This window comes from Triticum urartu, chromosome 5 (genome assembly GCF_003073215.2).
Source record: "Triticum urartu cultivar G1812 chromosome 5, Tu2.1, whole genome shotgun sequence".
NCBI lineage: Eukaryota > Viridiplantae > Streptophyta > Magnoliopsida > Poales > Poaceae > Triticum > Triticum urartu.
In genome coordinates this window covers 626,269,603-626,288,188 of record NC_053026.1, presented here as the reverse complement: position 1 = coordinate 626,288,188, position 18,586 = coordinate 626,269,603, and positions in this window count along the sequence as shown.

Sequence of the window (18,586 nt, the reverse complement as noted above, 5' to 3'; positions counted from 1 at the left end):
TTTGTGCAAAGCACGTCGGGAGAACCGGTCTCGCGTAAGCGTACGCGTAATGTCGGTCCGGGCCGCTTCATCCAACAATACCGCCGAACCAAAGTATGACATGCTGGTAGGCAGTATGACTTATATCGCCCACAACTCACTTGTGTTCTACTCGTGCAAATAACATCAAACCATAAAACCTAGGCTCTGATACCACTGTTGGGGAACGTAGTAATTTCAAAAAATTTCCTACGCACACGCAAGATCATGGTGATGCATAGCAACGACGGGGAGAGTCTGATCTACATACCTTTGTAGATCACAACGGAAGCGTTGACACAACATAGAGGAAGTAGTCGTACGTCTTCTTCCCGATCCGACTGATCCAAGCACCGTTACTCCGGCACCTCCGAGTTCTTAGCACACGTACAGCTCGATGACGATCCGCGGGCTCCGATCCAGCAAAGCTTCGGGGAGGAGTTCCGTCAGCACGACGGCGTGGTGACGATCTTGATGTTCTACCGACGCAGGGCTTCGCTTAAGCACTACAACAATATGATCGAGGTGGAATATGGTGGCAGGGGGCACCGCACACGGCTAAGGAACGATCTCAATGATCAACTTGTGTGTTCTAGGGTGCCTCTACCTCAGTATATAAAGGAGCCAAGGGGGGAGGCTGGCCGGCCACAAGGGGTGCGCAAGGAGAGTCCTACTCCCCCCCCCTCAATCCTAGTTGGAATAGGATTCGCGGAGGGGGAAAAGAGGAGGAGAGGGCCGGCCACCTCTCCTAGTCCTAATAGGACTAGGGGAAGGGGGAGGCGCGCAGCCCATCTAGGGCAGCCCCTTCTCTTTTCCACTAAGGCCCACTATGGCCCATATAGCTCCCGGGGGGTTCCGGTAACCCTCCCGGTACTCCAGTAAAATCCCGATTTCACCCGGAACACTTCCGATGTCCAAACATAGACTTCCAATATATCAATCTTTACGTCTCGACCATTTCGAGACTCCTCGTCATGTCCGTGATCACATCCGGAACTCCGAACAACCTTCGGTATATCAAAATGTATAAACTCATAATATAACTGTCATCGTAACCTTAAGCGTGCGGACCCTACGGGTTTCGAGAACAATGTAGACATGACCGAGACACGTCTCCGGTCAATAACAAATAGCGGGACCTGGATGCCCATATTGGCTCCTACATATTCTACGAAGATCTTTATCGGTCAGACCGCATAACAACATACGTTGTTCCCTTTGTCATCGGTATGTTACTTGCCCGAGATTCGATCGTCGGTATCCAATACCTAGTTCAATCTCGTTACCGGCAAGTCTCTTTACTCGTTCCGATAATACATCATCTCGCAACTAACTCATTAGTTGCAATGCTTGCAAGGCTTATGTGATGTGCATTACCGAGAGGGCCCAGAGATACCTCTCCGACAATCGGAAATCCTAATCTCGAAATACGCCAACCCAACATCTACCTTTGGAGACACCTGTAATGCTCCTTTATAATCACCCAGTTACGTTGTGACGTTTGGTAGCACCCAAAGTGTTCCTCCGGCAAACGGGAGTTGCATAATCTCATAGTCATAGGAACATGTATAAGTCATGAAGAAAGCAATAGCAACATACTAAACGATCGTGTGCTAAGCTAATGGAATGGGTCATGTCAATCAGATCATTCAACTAATGATGTGACCTCGTTAATCAAATAACAACTCTTTTGTCCATGGTTAGGAAACATAACCATCTTTGATTAACAGCTAGTCAAGTAGAGGCATACTAGTGACACTCTGTTTGTCTATGTATTCACACATGTACTATGTTTCCGGTTAATACAATTCTAGCATGAATAATAAACATTTATCATGAAATAAGGAAATAAATAATAACTTTATTATTGCCTCTAGGGCATATTTCCTTCAACTATATCTTCATTATGGTGACGATGGAAAATTTCAGGTCCACAAAGAATCAGATAAACAAAAAAAGCTTAACACACCAGCATAAACTCATCAGATCCGAATGATCGGATATGCAAGGACGGTAAATTCGCCAACCTCATGGCATCATCGAAAGAACGAGGGGAAATTTATTCTCACAAAACTAATTACTAGACATTGATGAAGTACATAGAAATCTTGAAGATCCGATGTCCCTCCACCTCTTAGCGCCGGTATGACAACTAAAGACGAGGGGACCTAAATTTCTAAGATGGCGACGGTGACGGCGGCACGAGAATCCTCCTGGAACTCTCTCAAATTTCTCGAACCTCTTGTAGCTATGGCATCGGCGCCCGCACGGCCGCACCGTACCTTGGTTTGAATTCGGCGATAAGAGACGACGCGTGGGCACGGAGAGAGGGAGGAGGACGACGAGCTTTTGGGCTTTTGGCGGGGCGGCACGACGAGCTCCTCCGGCCGTGACTGGCCGCAGCTGCACTAGTACATACAGCTCGCCGTCCGCAGCCGCCAGGCACCTCGCCTAAACTCAAACTAGAAAGGGCATTGTACACACACTGCGCGCTAGCATGCCATTCGCAGAGGCAGCACGCTTATCTGATTTCCTCCCCACAAAATGATTTCTTGTGCCAAATATTCTAGCCTGGCATAGGGTCTTCTGTAGCACACACGCACGTACTCCTACACGCGTGCAAAGTAGACCATTGGAGGACCTGACCTCCACGTGCTTGTCCCCAAAGCGAAGAGATCCTGTGACTTTTAGCTGGGAAATCAGCTCTCCCTTCCCACAACCAAAAACATTCAGGGCCTCTTTGATTCGCGGGATTGTAAAAACATGGGAATAGGAAAAACATAGGATTGGAATGTCATGCTCATCTCAATCCTATAGGATTTTCGGTTGTTTGATTGCATCATAGGAAAAACAAAGGATTCTTTCAAAGAGGTTTGAGTGGATGCTAGAAATCCTATGGGAAGTAGTACAAAAAATTCCTTAGGAAAGTTTCCTATAGGATTCAAACCTATGAATCAAACAACCAACATAGAAAAAATTTCTAAAGATTTTAATCCTCTAAAATTCCTATGCAAATCCTTTGAATCAAAGGAGCCTCAAATAGCTGGTCTACTTCAGACTCCTTAGTAATAACAGTCCCTTCTTGTTCATGTGCTAAGAGCTATTTTCAGCAGATCATGCGACAAGCCACATCCTCTACCATAACCGTCGTTTTATGTGATCGAGACAAAAAATCGTCCTGACCAAGTCCTATAAAACGGCCGCCCCGCATTTTTTTGCACGGAGCTGCATATTTCGACCACACCCGACATGTCTCCAGCCTCCTCCTCCCTTGGTTTTGCCACGCGTGACTTGACGGGAAGGAAACCTCCGCCCCTTCATTGCCGCCCCCGCCCCCGCGCGGCCCCTGCCGCCGATCTCTCTGGCCCCTCGGCATCTCGCCTCATCGCGCTACCAACCGTCGGCATGGAGTACCCGTAGCGCCTCTGCCGCCCATAGGTGCCGCCTCGTCCTTCTGAGGCTCCCATGGCCGTGTTCCCCGCCGCCGTGGCAACTCCTTCAGTCGCCGGCATGAAGCGGAAGCGATAAAGGAATCACGTCATCCATAGAGCCATGCCCGCCGCCGTGCTCCCTCTCGCCGTGGCTGCTGGGCGAAGTCGTAATTGAAGGGTGCGAGGAAAAGGTTGGTTGCGGCTAGAAGGCGGGTGCTTCCTCCATGCCCTCCGGCGGCCATGCCCCCCCCCCCCCGACCTCGTCAACTCCACCCCGTCCACAATGCGTTCGATCAAACGCCCGAGAGGTAAAAAAGATCCCTTTGCATCGGTGATCTTTGGATCGACTTCGGAACGCCCACATTGATGTTGTTAGATTTGATCAAGATCGATGGTGGTTTGATCCTGTTTTATTTTGTTTGCTTGTGCATTCGTATGGACAAACTTGGTATGTCATATGATTTTGGATATGAACTATTACGGCATGACTATTTTATAGTTGATTTCGTGCATCCATATAAAATTCTGGGTGATGTCAATATTCGCCCGTAAAATGATTTGTGGTACTACGAGGGCTCCGACGCGGAACATGATCTCCTTAAAACGGTTTTGCGGGGCGGGATTTGCAAGGGATTCTTTAATACCCCTCCCACGCAACTTCAACACGGGCTATTTGAGTGTCAAAAGAGGACATGGATGTGGGAGGATGTCATCCAACTGTAGCCGCATACATTTAAACCTCTTTTTCAGGAAACCAGATAGTGCAAACAAGGCCGTATTTCATATAAACATGATGGATTTCATTACATTCATATCAAAGCCGTGCTAGTCCAGCTCTAAAGGTACAACTAATACCTAATCTAAATGGTCACCGAAGCCCGTTCTCCGTGTCCGCCCATCAACCCCGAGAACGAAAGCTTCACCCACTTGCGCCTAAGTACTCTCCAGCTCTGCCTCAGTAACCTCCGCCTCCGGAGGCCCGGGAAGTAAAGTTGTCTGCCTCCATATCGCTGCAAAGCGACTAATTAGCCGAAATGGTGAGCCCACCAAGCCTGGCGTCAATAGGAGGGGAGGAACGGTGGCCTTCCTGGGACACGAGCGACAGTGACCTACTGTGCACTACTCTTTCTAGCTACCGCCGACGCCCGCAGACATGCCGACTTCGTGGTCGCCGCGGCGGGGCGCGGACTTGGTGATGTCCTCCTCGTTGTCGGTCTCGTCAAACACCGCCTCGTCCGCGTCGTCGCTTTCCATGTAGGTGGCCGCCTCCGGGCGAGGTAGATTTCACGGGTGGAGCGGTAGGACTCGAGCACCGGATGCTGCTCCGCCAGGTCCGCGTCTGACGCGACAACCCTGTCAGCGGGAAGCTGCTCCTCCGCCTGCAGGTGCTCTCGCAGGAGCTGGTGGTTGTAGGCGGCGTCGGCCTGCCCCTCCCGAAACTGCTCCTCCCGCACCATGTCCTTGTAATGGGCGCGTGCCTCGCCAATGGTCAAGGTGAAATGCATCGGCGAGGTTGGCGTGAAGGAGGAGGGTGGCGCCGGTTCATCGTCAGCAGCGACCTTGATTGGGATGTCATTGTCCTCCAGCTGCCTGCCAGCCAACCAGACGGCAGCAATGACGGCCATCTCCTTTTTCTGGTCCGACGGCAACCCGTCCCAGAGAGCTTTGGCGGGGTAGGGGCATCAGTTTTTATAGCAACGGTGAGCGGCAGATGGACGGGTGGCGTCGGAGGAGATGCCTCGGCAACCGTGTGCCATCAAGGTGGGCAGCAGACAAGCGAACGGCCGGCCGGCCGCCATGTCGTTTGAACGAACGGTAGTCACCTGCATCGGGAAGCGGCGCGGGCGGCGCTCTCTCAGCTGACGCCAGTGAGCGGTCTTGTCCGCTCTAGCCGGGCATAAATGCGGGCGCTGACCGACAACGCATGGGAAAATGGGGTTTTTTGATGGGTCAGAAGCGGGCGTGACAACAGTCCGGACTCCTGCAAATTTTCCCCTTGTTTGTCTTCGGTTTACGGGAGTAATCATGTCCGAACCGTGCGATGGACCGATACAGACCCATCTTGAATGGCTACACCGTTACTCGGTCCCGATAACATGGTCCAAACAGATATGGAAAAATTTGAGGGTCGGTGTTGGAGTCTTGGAGATGCCCTCAGTTGTCATCATCATTTGAGAGGACCAACCCCAGCTTAAGAGGAGACTAGAATCGTGAAATAATGACCGACTCATAACTAGTATAGGATGCAGGAGACGGACGGGAATGCGCCACGATATACTATACGAGCAGAAGCAGCGTGAGTAGAGTAGTATTACTGCTACAGCCTACAGAAACAGTGGTGTGAATGGACCTTGTAGCTGTAGAACCTCTGGCGGGCATCATCATGGCCCCGTTTTGAATGCCCCGAACTCTACGTCACGATACGATACGCCTGCGCACAACTTTCTGGCTACGCGCTGCCCTACCACTACCATCATACTAGTAGATAGTACCACGATGTTGATGAGCGTAACTCCCGCAGCAGCTACGTATAAAAGTCCACTGTGCACGCTGCAGGCGCAGGCATGTCATTCATCGGGCCGCCCAGCCGGTACAACTACGAGTTATTATTGGCACTGAAACACGTACGTACGTACGTACGCGCGCTGGGTTGAAGTGGCGTCGTCCCCTCCCCGCAGACAGACACGGCGCAGGGCCGTGGATCCGGCCGGCGGGCCCCTCCTCCGGTCTGCACGGAGCGACGGCGCCGCCGTGCCGGTGGCTTCATCGCTCGACAGTGAAAGCCCCGACCGGGCCTTTTTCTGGCCATGGTTTAAAGCCGGTCGATCCTAGTACGCTCAACTGGGAGAAGCAGGTGGCTAGCTTACGAGAGATCGTGCAATGCTGTGTTGCATTGCCTCAAAGTGTGCACGCGGGGCAGGCAACTTTTTTCTGAGACACGTGCTCTCCGGTACTTGTGTGTTTGAATGGCTGACAAGGTTCCTTCCTGGAGACAAGGAGTAGAATCTATTTCGTAATTATACCACGATTCGATTTTGATAAGTAATAAGGGACCCGTAAATTTCATCTGTATCCGTCCGTGGATAGGGGGTCAGTCCGCTGACACTGATGCGGGAACCTATCATTCAACGCTGATTTCAAACACTTTCAACAAACCAAATGAAATTCATGCAAACACAGCAAATTTCATATAAACGAGACGGAATTTATTATATTTTAGACATATTTAACTAAAATAGTTAAAACTATGTGCACGTTCGGCCGCGCGGAACTCCATTCTCACGACACAGATACATACACTACACTAGTCTACGGCCAGCCACGGCGAATTTCTTTGTCTTCTCCATGTCCGACGGCCTACTCTCGGACTGCCGTAAGCCGAAAGGTATATACTTCAGCGCAAAGGGTGGTTCACTTCCCCATGTAAGGCAGCGCCGCTCATCGGAGTGAAGACCGCCGGAATGTGCTTCAACAGGAGTGGAAGGGACGATTGTGGCCTACGACAGGGCAAGACACGACTGTGTACGCCGAGTAATGGCCTTCATAGTACCAAGCAGCTGGCGCCTCCCGTGTTCTACTTCTCATCGATGATGGCGCCGGACGCGGACAATGGACACCACATTGCCAATCTCCGCGAAGCCGACTTCTTTCTTCGCCGGCAGAGTGCAGTCACAGACAAGTTGACGGCTGATGGCGTGGTCGCAGTCACGAGAGGACCGGTGCGACACGACGTCGTCCACGACAACCACGATGCATGTGCCGTCGTTGTCCGCCGCGTGTCGGCCTGTAGCAACCCGCCACTCCTCAGCAAGCTGGCTTGAAGTGACGAGTTGTTGAACGACGAGCCCGCTTGGAGTTTCTGTCTCCGCGAGCTGGCTTACAACCGCCTCGACTGTCGATGGAGGTAAAGCACAAAGTTGCTTGGCTCGTATCCGGCGGGCTCGACGGGCCACCGCAGTTTGCGCCCCGCCTCCATGGGCACGAAGCCGGTGCGTCCATGTACAGCGTTGTCGACACGGCCGACTCCAACCTTGTCACCGGCATAGTCCGAATCAAGTGGCCAACAAAATCAAAATAAGACTTCTTAGGATACCAAAAGCCAAAGTTTGATGTATGAATTAAATATCGCACTTTCCGTTTCAATGCCATAAGATGATACTTTTTGGGGAACGCTTGATATCATGTACAGATGCACAAACTTAGCATAGTATCGAGATGGGAGGCCCATGGATATAACAATGAACCAATGGGCTACAAGTAACCAACACTGAAACACGTAAGTACGTACGCGCGCTCGGTTGAATGGCCGTCCCCTCCCAGCAGACAGACACGGCGCAGGGCCGTGGATCCGGCTGGTCGGCCCCCCCTCCGGTTTGCACGGAGCGACGGCGCCGCCGTGCCGGTAGCTTCACCGCTCGACAGTGAAAGCTCCGGAGGTGATACTGCGCTCGTGCGCGTTCTCCGCCCGGGCTTTTTTCCGGCTATATATATGGTTGAAAAGCCGCTCGATCGTACGCTCAACTGGGAGAAGCAGCCAGCTAGCTTACTTGAGATCTTGCAACGCTGTGTTGTACTGTATTGCCTCAAAGTGTGCACGCGGGGTAGGCAACTTTTTACGTGACACGTGCTCTCCGGTACTTGTGTGTTTGAATGGCTGACAAGGCTCCTGGAGACAAGGAGTAAAATATATTCGTAATTATACCATGATTCGATTTTGATAAAATCATAATTCGTCCAAGATTCTTTTGATGTCCATAAGTCTATAATCCATTGGAAAATTTGTTACTATATTTGGAACACGTCACACACGCCTAGCGTAAGAAACTTGGGTAAAGAAAGGACATCTCCAAAGCTGGCCTAAAATGGACATGGCATTTGTCCGTGGATCTTCCGTCTGTGGACAGTGATACGGGAGTCAGTCATTGCCGTAAACCTCCGCCTGCAATACAGACAGATTCAGACAGAACTCATGCGAAGACAATGAAATTCATGAAAACACACATAAGTTTGATATACTTTATGCAAACTAGATGATATTTCGTCCGTTCAACTAAAACCTAATAAAAAAACTAACTTGTAGCGAACAGTTACCAAGTACGCCTGGCTGAGCTGGTTGGAGGCACATCCATCGCCGTCCCAGCCGTCGGCTCCTGCTGCGGCGGAGTGGTTCTTCCACTACGGAAGGGTGCGGCAGCCCAGTCCAGCCGTCGCCTCACTCGCGCAGAAGCCGCTCTGCTTCCTCTGCACTGTGGTCACCGAACGGTCGCGAGCCTAGGCCGGTGTACCACTGGACTTTGCGAACACTGCCCGGCGCGCCGCCTCCTTGGCTACCTTCTCCATCACCAACACGATGCTCCTACGACGAGGTGTCGCCGTCGCCATGGCCACCGATGTAGGGGAGGAGGTGCCCGCGCACCTAGCCGATTAGTAGGGGCACCTCCTCCTTCCCGGCCTTACGCGCCAGCCGCGGCGCGGCGACGACGCTGACTCCTCCTTTACTCAATGTCCGATTTCGACTTTGCGGTTGCGTGGGGGATACTGTCTCTGCCTTGATGTGGTGGCAAGGTAGCAACGGTGGCACCTCCTTCACGCGGGATCACGACAACGCGTAGTTAGGAATACAGTGTGTTTGCCCAAATGATGCATGGATCCGGCGCGAGGTGTGCCTTGGTGGCCTCATTGTGGGCGGTTGTAAGTGCATATAGTGCCCCTTAGTGATTTTGGTGTATTGAAGACTTATAGGTTAAGGGACTAATGCATTTATGAGTATACACAGGTCTATAAGTCTATGAGGAGTTTGATATTTACAGAGAAAGTCGACCCCTAAAAATGAAGTTCTTCAACTGAAGACTTTGAATTTCTGAAGACTTTAAAAGTGAAGAAATTGGTGTGACCTTGAAACTTGGTATTCATTCGAGGAACATGAAGCATGAAGACTTTTGTTTTCGTAGTTTCATTTTCTCTTTCTTAAGTCATAGGAAACACCGTACTATTAAAGGGGGTCGAGGAAATACTAAGAAAATTTTTCCATGTGATGCTCAACTCAAAATCCTACACCTATCAATCCCTTCGAATGAAGCCATTGGAAATCTCATACAGTCCAGTCATATTCTTCAGTGACAGAGACGAAGTTTTTCTGGTCTCTGAGGAATTTGTTCTGACTGAGGAGTTAGGAATTTGCCAGTGCGAATTGCCTACACAGTGAGGAACATGATAGCCCCGAGGAATTTGATACTCAAATTTCCGACCGTTGCTGTGCTATGCGCCAGCTGTCCCAAAATATCTATCCACCTAACGGTCATATCATTGAAGGGCATTTATGTTTTATCATATCGGGCTGCTCCCTAGGCTATAAATAGTCGCCCCCTACAACCACTAGCTGGTTGGCTGCTCCGAGAGAAACTGACACTTGTCATTTGAGAGCAACCCATCCTCCGAGGACTTTGAGCGAAAATCATCAAGTGAGGAAAAACTCAAACCCAAACACCTACAAACCCCAAGTGATTGAGCATCACTGAAGAGATTGATCATGCGTGGATTCGACACTTGTTATCTTTGAAGAATGTGCTTCTTCCAGACGGTTAGGCGTCATGGTCTAGAGCATCCAAGAGGAATTGTGAATCGCCGAGTGACCAAGTTTGTGAAGGTTTGGAAGTCGCCTAAAGACTTACCACGAGTGATTGGGCGAGGTCTGTGTGACCTTAGCTCAAGGAGAATACGGTGAAGACTTGGTGTCCTGAGCTGCGTGTTCAGGACTGGGTGTCCGGGACTGTGTGTCCTCGAGTTTAAATACTCAGCCGCTCCAACCAGACGTACAACTGAGACAGCAGTTGGAACTGGTCTACCAAATCATTGTCTTCACCAAGCTTATTGGTTCTATTTTCTCAACTCTTTCATTTCCTCATAACTGTGTTGTATTATTGTTCATATCTGTGCTTGAAGACTTTAACTGAAGATTTTTTCAATTTCCTCAGTTCAATCTCTTCAGTCTATTTGTCTTCATCCTGTGTTATCCTGTGTTTACGCTTCCTGTACTCTGTGCCTATCTTCATTTCATCATGATGACTATGCTTGTGTTCTGTTATGTTTATTTTTGAGTACTTATTCCGCTGCTAGTAGTTTTTCGCCAAGGAATTTCCTCACCGGCAAATTCCTTAGTGAAGAATTTCATAAAAATCGCCTATTCACCCCCCTCTAGTCGATATAACGCACTTTCAATTGGTATCAGAGCAAGGTACTCCCTTATTCTATGTGATTTTGGTTTAACCGCCTGGAGTTTTAGTTATGTCGACCGCAGGTATGATCAAGGTCTCTGGTGGGTGTCCTACCTTCGATGGGACGGACTACCCCTACTGGAAGAATAAGATGCGAATGCATCTTGAGACAATTGATAACGATCTCTGATATGTTGTGGAAAATGGTGTTCCCTCAGTCACACCTTCTCTGAATGCTGCTGATGTGAAGAGATTCAAGCAACTCGATTCTCAAGCGAAGAATATCATATGTGGCCATCTGAGCAAAGGACAGTATGGAAGAGTGAGTGCTTTGGAAACTGCTAAGCTTATATGGGATAGACTGTCCAAAGTGAATGAAGGAGTCTCAACACAACGTGACTCTCGGGTTGATGTTCTTTGCAATCTCTTCAACCGCTTCAAAAGACTCGACAATGGAAATGTTCAACGAACGTTCGATCACCTCACTGACATCTCAAATGAGCTTCAAGCACTTGGTGCCACTGACATCACCGACCATGAGGTGGTGAAGAAATTGCTGAGATCGCTTGATTCCTTATTTGACACTCTGACATTAATGATACAAGAACGTGCTGATTACAAGTCACTTGATCCCGCTAATATTCTCGAGAGGCTAAATACTCATGAGTTCCAACTTGCTGAAAAAGAGATCTCTATGGTTCGAGCTATGGCAGATCACATGCACTGAAGGCCAAGGCAGTATCTGAGTCCAAAGATGAAGACTCTGGTAGCAGCCTTGGTGATCCTGAAGAACTAAGCCATGAGCTAGCACTGCTCGTGAAGAAGTTCCAAAAGTTCTCAAGATGTGGTCGCTTTGGAAGACCCTCAAGGAGCAATGATTCCTCATCCAGTGACTACAAGAGGAGACTCTATCACAAATGCAAGAAACCTGGACATTACATTCAAGATTGTCCTCAGTGGGAAAAGGAACCAAAGAAGAAGAAATACAAGGATTACAGTTGTGATGATGCGAAGAAAAAGAAGAAATCCATAAAATCTTCATCATCAAAATCCTCAAAGCCTACATATCACAAGAAGAGCAGCTCCAAGAAGGCTAGTGCATTCATTGGCAAGGAAATGGACTCTGAGGCTAAATTTAAAGAAAATGAGGAAGAGGAGACATCTGAGGAGTCCGAATACGGAGTGGGGAGCCTAGCTCTCGCTACTTCATTCGTCAGCAAGTCTATCTTCAACACCGAAGAAAATGACCTCACCAACAAGGCTGATGAAGGCGATGATGACTACGCTCCCACCTATTGCTTCATGGCAAAGGGTGCCAAGGTACTCAAATATACCTCCTCTGAATCAAGTGAGAATGAATCTGATGAAAACCTTAAGCCCAACTATTCTAAACTTGCTAAGATTGCTGTAAAACAACAAAGGGCTTTTGAAAAGGTTCAAAACATGCTAGACAAAAGTGATGGTATGTTGGGTGAAGAAATGGATCGTACTAAAGCCTTGACTGAAAATCTTTAGAGACTTCAAACTAGGTTTGACAATCTTCAAGGTCATCATAACACTCTCTTATCCAATCATGAGAAGCTTTCTTATGAATTTCTTCAAAGAAAGCAAGACCTTGAGAAGCTAAGAGTGAGTTATGAAGATCTTCAGAAGGAATGCGATTCATTACTTGCTCAACAAATCAGCGCTTCTCAGGAAGAATTTGTTCCTCCTTGTTTGAAATGCATTGAACGCGAATCGGCTAATTCTTCACCTGAATGTTCAAATGCTGCTAATGTTTCAAATTATTCACATGCCTCTTCTATCACTAATTCCTCATCTGAGAACATTACTAATATCACTGACGATGCAGGGCTAAAGGAATTGTACATGACAGGCATGTACAAAAGCCTCAAAGGGCATCAGACTCTTTATGATGTGCTTAAAAAACAGATCCTTAACAGGAACCCTAGGAAAGAGGGTATTGCCTTTGAGAGGAAACTCAATGCTGATGGTACATATTGGAAGCCTGAGCAGTACCCCAAAACTACATGGGTTGCTGCAAAGGGACCTCCAGTTGATCCATCTAATTTATCTGGATTTGCATGTGAATCTCCTTGTTCTGATGATGAGTCATTTGACTCCAACTATAAATTGTTCAAAAATCAGAATGGTGAAGTATTTGCTAGATATTTTGGCACTAACTGCAGGAACGGTCCCCCTATAAAGAAAATCTGGGTTCCCAAAAGATGCCTTGAAAATCTTCAGGTAAATGTCATCATGACGCCACCTGTGAAGAGTAGGAACCCCAGATCAAATTCTTCATATGGACCAAAGTCTTCATACGAACCAAGCTCCTTACATGGATCATATTCCTCAAAAGGATCAAAGCCCTCATATGAACATCATCGTGCTAACCCGTCTGTTTCGCAGGGAAGATCTAAGGATTATGAACATGTGCATTATTCTTCAAATCATTATGTTCATAAGTCCTCGAATAATTTCTCTGCTTACTCTTATGCTTACTCTAACCCCTCTTATGTGAAACGAAATGGACTGGCTTCTATGCCATCCTTCTCATATGGAGCTCACAGAATGATAAACTCTTTGCCACCCCTTCAGATGTGGATGGTGAAAAAAAAGAACTAATCTCTTCTACAGGGTCAGGTCTCCAGACGTACGTAATCATCTGAAGAATTTGCTGGAGACCTGAGCATGCTTGAAAAGACGCAGGCTAATGATGAAGAAATGAACTTTCATTTCTCACGTCCTCATACTGCTTTATCTGTTCTTTTGCTTGATGAAATTGATCTGATGAATTGATGTCATATTCTTCACTGATGAAGTATATGAGTTCGTAAGTTACACTAATTCATCTGCAGGATGATCAACCCAAAGTCACTGAGTGGGTCCTCGATAGTGGATGTACAAATCACATGACTGGTCACAAGAATCTATTGATGGATGCTCCATTATCTCCGTCGCATCTGAAGCATATCATCTTTGCCGACAAAGGAAAAAGTCAGGTATTGGGTCTAGGTGAGGTTGCGATCACAAAGGATCGACACATGGACAAAGTCATACTTGTCGAGTCCCTAGGATACAACCTCATGTCTGTCTCAATGCTTTGCGATCTCGATATGGTTGTTGTCTTTGGCAAGTACCGTTGTGTTGTGATTATGGAAGCTGACAATTCCAAAGTCTTCGAAGGCTTTAGGAGAGGAGACTTGTATATTGTTGATTTCTCTACAGGATCACAACCAGCCGTGTGCCTACTTGCAAAAGCTTCAGAAGGCTGGCTCTGGCATCGACGACTTGGTCATACAGGCATGAGGAATTTGCACACGCTTGCAAAGAAGAAGCATGTCATTGGCATTGAGAATGTCAAATTCCTCAAGAATCACCTATGCGGAGCCTGTGAAGCTGGAAAGATGACAAAGGCTAAGCATCCAGCGAAGACTATCATGACCACTACTCGTCCATTTGAATTGCTTCACATGGATCTCTTCGGTCCTAATCATTATTCTGCTGTTTCAAATGATGCATCTCAATATGGCTTTGTTATTGTTGATAATTACTCTCAATACACATGGGTACACATTGTTACTTACAAACATGAAATGCAGGAAGTCTTCAAATGATTTTCCTCGAGGGCTTCAACCAACTTTGGTGTGAAGATCAAGCACATCATAAGTGACAATTGAACTGAGTTCAAGAATTCTGGTCTAGATGACTATCTTAACGAACTTGGTATTACTCATGAGTTATCTGCTCCTTATACTCCTCAGCAGAACGGCGTCGTGGAGCGCAAGAATAGGACTCTTGCTGAGATGGCTCGCACTATGCTTGATGAATACAAAACGCCTCGTCGGTTCTGGATTGAGGCAATTGATACTACGTGCCACATCATCAACAGAGTATATCTTCACAAATTCTTCAAGAAGACTGGCTATGAACTCCTCACTGATAAGAAACCCAATGTTTGTTATTTCAAAGTCTTCGGTGCTAAATGTTGGATTAGAGATCCTCATCACAACTCAAAATTTGCACCGAAAGCACATTAAGGTTTTATGCTTGGTGACGGAAAGGACTCGCACACCTACAGAGTCTTCAACAACGTTCTTCACAAGGTTGTTGAAACTGTAGATGTGTGGTTCGATGAAACTAATGGCTCGCAAAGAGAGCACCTACCTACTGTGATAGATGAACCAGCGCCTGAGGAAACTATCAAGTTCAAGGCTACTGAGGATGTCATTTCTACTGAAGAATCTGCTGAAGAATTCATTCCAGAACATGAAAAACGTCAAGCTAATGCATCTGAAGAAAATATTGAAGAAAATGGTGCTGAAGAGAATGCTGATCAAATTCCTCAACGACAACCAGCTCATCCTCGCATTGCAAAAGAAGTGCAAGTTGAAAAGATCATCAATGACATCAAAGTGCCAGGTCCTCTCACACGCTCAAAAGCTTCACATTTATCTAACTTTTGTGGGCACTATGATTTTGTCTCTATCACAGAGCCCACTAAGGTAGATGAAGCATTTCTGGAGTCTGAGTGGATTCAGGCCATGCAAGAAGAATTACATCAGTTCGAGCTCAACAATGTCTGGGAACTGGTCAAACGTCCAGATCCTCGCAAGCACAACGTCATTGGCACAAAGTGGTTCTACCGCAACAAGCAAGATGAAAATGGCCTTGTGGTGAGGAATAAGGCACGACTCGTAGCTCAAGGCTACACACAGGTTGAAGGAATTAATTTCGATGAAACTTTTGCACCTATTGCTAGACTTGAGGCTCGCATATTACTTGCTTATGCTAACCATCATGATATCACTTTATATCAAATGGATGTGAAAAGTGCATTCCTCAATGGTAAGCTTGAGGAAGAAGTATATGTTGCTCAACCCCCAGGTTTTGAAGATCCAAAGAATCCTTACAAAGTCTTCAGACTCAAAATGGCCCTCTATGGCCTCAAGCAGGCCCCACGGGCGTGGTATGATACCTTGAAGGAATTCTTCATGAAGAAAGGCTTCAAACTCGGTTCACTCGACCCTATTCTTTTCACTAAATCTTATGATGGTGAATTGTTTGTGTGCCAAGTGTATGTTGATGATATTATCTTTGGCTGTACAGACCAACGTTATAGTGATGAATTTGCCTACATGATGAGTGAAGAATATCAAATGTCTATGATGGGAGAATTAAAATTCTTCTTAGGTCTTCAAATTCATCAACAACGCAATGGCATATTCATATCTCAGGAGAAATACTTTAAGGATGTACTGAGGAAATTTGGCATGCAAGATTGCAAAGGCGTCAAAATTCCTATGCCCACAAATGGCCATCTGTGCACTGATGAAAATGGTATCGACTTCGATCATAAGGTATACCGCTCCATGATTGGCTCTTTATTGTACTTATGTGCATCTAGGCCAAATATAATTCTTAGTGTTTGCATGTGTGCCCGATTTCAAGGTACACCGAAGGAATCACACCATAAGGCTGTGAAGCATATTCTTCGATATCTAGCTCACACACCAACACTTGGATTATGATACCCCAAGGGCTCGACTTTTGATCTCATTGGATATTCTGACTCTGACTATGCTGGTGATCGTGTGGACCGCAAGTCAACATCTGGTACATGTCATTTTCTCGGACGATCTTTGGTCTGTTAGTTCTCGAAGAAAGAGAACTGCGTATCACTATCTACTGCTGAAGCTGAGTACATTGCCGCTGGTTCTTGTTGTGCTCAATTGCTATGGATGAAGCAAACTCTCAAGGACTACGGCGTCAACATGCAGAATGTGCCTCTCTTCTGTGAAAATGAGAGTGCCATCAAGATTGCTCACAAACCAGTTCAGCACTCGAAGACTAAGCACATTCCGATTCGTCATCATTTTCTTCGTGATCATGTGTTTAAGGCGACATTTCTATTGAGCATGTGAAGACTGAAGAACAGCTAACCGATATCTTCACAAAGCCCTTGGATGAGAAAAGATTTAGCAAGTTGCGGTGTGAGCTAAATATCCTAGAATCTTCGAATCTTCTTTGAAAAGGACACTCATCCTAACACTTATGCAAAATTAATGACTTAGATGTGCAACATATGAAGAAACATTTTTCTTCAATTAATGAAGAATAACACTCTAAGTGTGAAGAAATTAACGAAGAATTGATTCTCAGAACCCTACGATAATTGTACGCGGTGTCTGAAATCATCATTCTTATACGGTGGGTCACGCCACCACCAAAAGTTGAATTTCCTCAGTTGTTCATATTCTTCAACTTTGCATTGTGTTCACTGTTTATGTTGTTTTTCTTCATTGGCTATATATATATATGAGTTTATGTCTTCTACAGCATTCACTTATGACTACTTCTTCAAGTTGATTTTTCTGCTAAGTGAATGTGATCGGACCCTTTCCCGCTCTATACTATACTCAACCCAATCTGTTCACAAATTTTTCATGTGCGTTCTATTTCAAACTCGTTCAAAATCTTCACCGTGTCCTTGTCAGCTGAAGAAATTACGAACGAAACTTTAAAACCTATCTTATCTAAATTTTCGGCTTTGCCGCTCAAACCGTTCCGCATCCCACGATACACTTATCCTTTCACCCATGATCGCACACAATCTCCACCTCTCAGTACGTGGGTGACACATGTCATGCGAATGAGAAGGGTCAGGGGCACGTTCGTCAAATTTCTTCGAGCGAATAGTTTTCCACCGTGGCTATAAATACCCCTCTTCCCCTTCCTCACTTCTTTTACTCCGCTCGACCTCTCTCCAGCTCGAGCTTCTCAAACCCTAGCACCGCCGCTACTTCATCGTCGCCGGTGAGGAAGAGCTTCACTGCCTCGACCTCGTCGCCGCCGTACTCGCGCTGGCCGCGGAAATCTTCACTCCGCCGCCGCCGTAGCCGTCTTCCTCCGCCGAGTTAGGGCGTGGAAGATCTACACAGACGAACTTCACCTCTCCACCTCACTGTTCGTCGTGTTCTTCATTCAGGGTAATTAAAAGTTACTTTTACTGCCCTCGTTGATTTGAATGATTATCTACAAAATCTTCAAAGGTGTTTTTCTTCATATCTTCACGTACTAAAATACCTCTCATATCAATTGTTCTTGGTTCGTTTCTCTAAGCTGCGAATTTCTCTTCAAGATTCCTCAATTGTGCGGATTTCTGATCTGTACAACTCTGGAACCTAGGACTAAGAACGCTTAGTGAAATTCCTCAAGACTTATCTGGTCAAATTCTTCATACTTGTCCTTTTTACAAAACCTTCTGAGAACGCATATGATCTCTCCAAATTCCTCGCAACTATACTCTGTTCACAGGTGCTCATGTCAGCTGCTGAATCACTAGGTTCTCATCAACTTAACTCATTTGCAGCGTTCCTCGAAGAAAAGTTTCATACTTCTTCAAAGAATTCAATTGTTCAAATTCCCCAACTGAAGAAAATGGCTGACGGTAAGAAGTCACAGAAAGGAGGAAAGAGGGCTGAGGTCAACATAGCGTTTGAGATCCCTGATGATATATATGCTGGGTACTGCACACATACTGAGGAAGACAAAAATCAGTGCAAGGTGTGCATTCAGAAGATAGAGAGGAGATGGGCAAGAGAGTGGAGGGAGTACAGGTATGTTACTCCCAAATACATGAAGAAATTCGCACTCAATCCTCCATGCCCAAGACCTCCATTGGCACCACGCCAAGAAGTAGATCCCACCATCCTCAAGCGTGGTGAGGACTATCCTGATGAATGAGCCAAGCGCCAAGCCAAGCTGGCCAGGCAAGCCAGAGAAGCAGTGAGGAAATTCAATGAAGACTCTGCTGCTGCTGCCGCCACTGAGGCCTCTGCTGTCAAGTCGAAGAAGGCTATGTCAAAGAAGTCTGCGCGTAAGCCAAGTGCTTCACCAACAGTGCCCTTAAGGCCAAGT